The sequence below is a fragment of the Physella acuta genome, unplaced genomic scaffold (assembly GCF_028476545.2).
Source record: "Physella acuta isolate Inbredline_101_S28 unplaced genomic scaffold, ASM2847654v3 ptg001043l, whole genome shotgun sequence".
Lineage (NCBI taxonomy): Eukaryota > Metazoa > Mollusca > Gastropoda > Physidae > Physella > Physella acuta.
The window spans coordinates 105,250-107,427 of NW_026732560.1; positions in this window are offsets into that span (position 1 = coordinate 105,250).

The following is a 2,178-nucleotide window of genomic DNA, read 5'->3' on the forward strand; positions in this document are numbered from 1 at the left end:
TCGAGTATCACAACCATCACAGGACAGATCGCCATTTTGAGGTAGACCTGTACACCATGATGGCGGATGTTTAAATACTGACTGTTCCATGACGTCATGTGCACGGACTCTATAGGCCGATCATTCACGTGTAAGGGGTGCCGATGGTTGATGTTTAGTGTATATTTACAGTGGACGAAAACAATGACTATGAACTAAAAAAATATCGCATTATTACCGAAAAGCAAATTAGACCATTGGTAAAATAAAAAAAAATATGCCTTCTTTAAGTTTAATATATATATCATCGAGTTGACTAAAGAAGAACATTTTAAAACGAAAAGAGAGGTCTATTGTTTCGGTATTCATGTTTCTTTATTTGAAGACATTGCTTTGAATATTGGAGCTCGGATTTCAAATTTACTTTTTTTTTGTTTCGTCTTTTGGAACTTATATTATTTTTTTTTTTAAATATTTAAGAAGCTTTAGTAGAATAAAAAAAAATCGGAAGTGTGAATAACTTGGTGAATACAAATTCTCATCACGTGTGTATACACACAATGATTTTGTAATATAATTTTTAAAAAAAATTAGACCATTATTTATTTTAGCCTTATTGTTCCAGAGCTTATCATGTTTGGCTCTTATGTAAAGCTATTCTAGTACTCTCCTCGGTTCTCCATTTAATGGAGAATCCACTAGGTGGGTGGTAATGCAAGTACCATTTTACCTTCTCGTATACAGAGTATAGAGAAAGTATTATAATTGTGCATACAATTTTAATGAACTTTTGACAGCTTGATCCGTTTTACACCTCCCTACTTTAACGTAAAGGGAATTTAAAGGATATATTGCAATCTTACAAAAATCAAATCGAGATTCGGACACATTTTGCAATTTTTGTTTTTAAAGATTAAGAGAGATCACTCCCGCTTTTGTTTTAAAGTATAATGTAGATCACTTCCTCTTTATTTTGTTTTGCCCCAGAAACTGCTAGACCAGCATGGCCGACACGGCCAAGTTTAGCTTTAATTAAAAAATGTCAAGCTATAATGGTTAATTTAACATCATTAGCAACAGAACAGTAGAAGTAACCTTTGAACGCGGAAATGATTGACTACAATATAAAACACGGAGTTTAAAACACAGTAAAGCAAAGTGATCAATGAAGAAGGCATTGAGATAGACATCACATTTAATTATGGGGACGCTAATCTATCATACACGGTCATGGCCCTACACCCCGCGTGCGAAAGCCATTAAGAAGAGAATAAAAGCGATTCAGATTCCTTCCCATTGATATACACCTGTACTACGTGTATCACGTGGCTAGTCCCACCATCCTGACTGGACATGTGCTTTAGGTGTTGACATATTCAAATATTTAAGAAGTTTTAGTAAAAAACTCGCAGTGTGAATAAATTGGTGAATTTCGATTGTCATAATTTGTGCATGGATTGTCATACAATCAGAAAAGATGGTGCATACGTAATACTACATTAATTTAATATCAACGCAAATATCAGTACAAAATATCTTCGAGTTTCATTCTTTAATTGGAACGTAGATTTGATGCATATTTGTAAATAAACAAACTCGATAGTTATAAATATAATTGTTAGGTTGGCTGTAGTTATTTACCCTAAAGTTTAACTAACACTATTGATATTAATTTTAACCACTTTGTTTTCAGTCATTATGGATTCTAAACATTACTAACAAAATTCAATGGTTTTCTTTCTATACTCAACTTATTTCTATGATCAATATGTCTTTGAAGCCTTAAATGTGTGTTCTTTTTAGTGTTGGTAAATATCAAGCAAATATAACATTGAGTTATATACCTTTCTTTTCTATATACCTTTCTATACCATTCTATATTACTTTTAATCTTAGCAAGTGGCGTAGCGAGGTCGGGTGTAACCCCCCAGAGGCATAGCAACCTTTCCCAGGGACAAACTTTCAATTTTCAATTTGCAACCCCCCCCCCCCCCTTCCCTCAAACTTTCGATTTGCACCCTCCCTCAAACTTTCGATTTGCAACCCCCCCCCCCCCCCTCAAATTGTTCTCTATATACTTTGCTAGGCTTCGATGGGACTTGACTAGCATTTACTTTATAATCCCTTGCCTACATAGTATATACATGTTTTGTAAAATGGTTCAAACATAATTTTTGTTTTTATATAGGGGCCTAAATA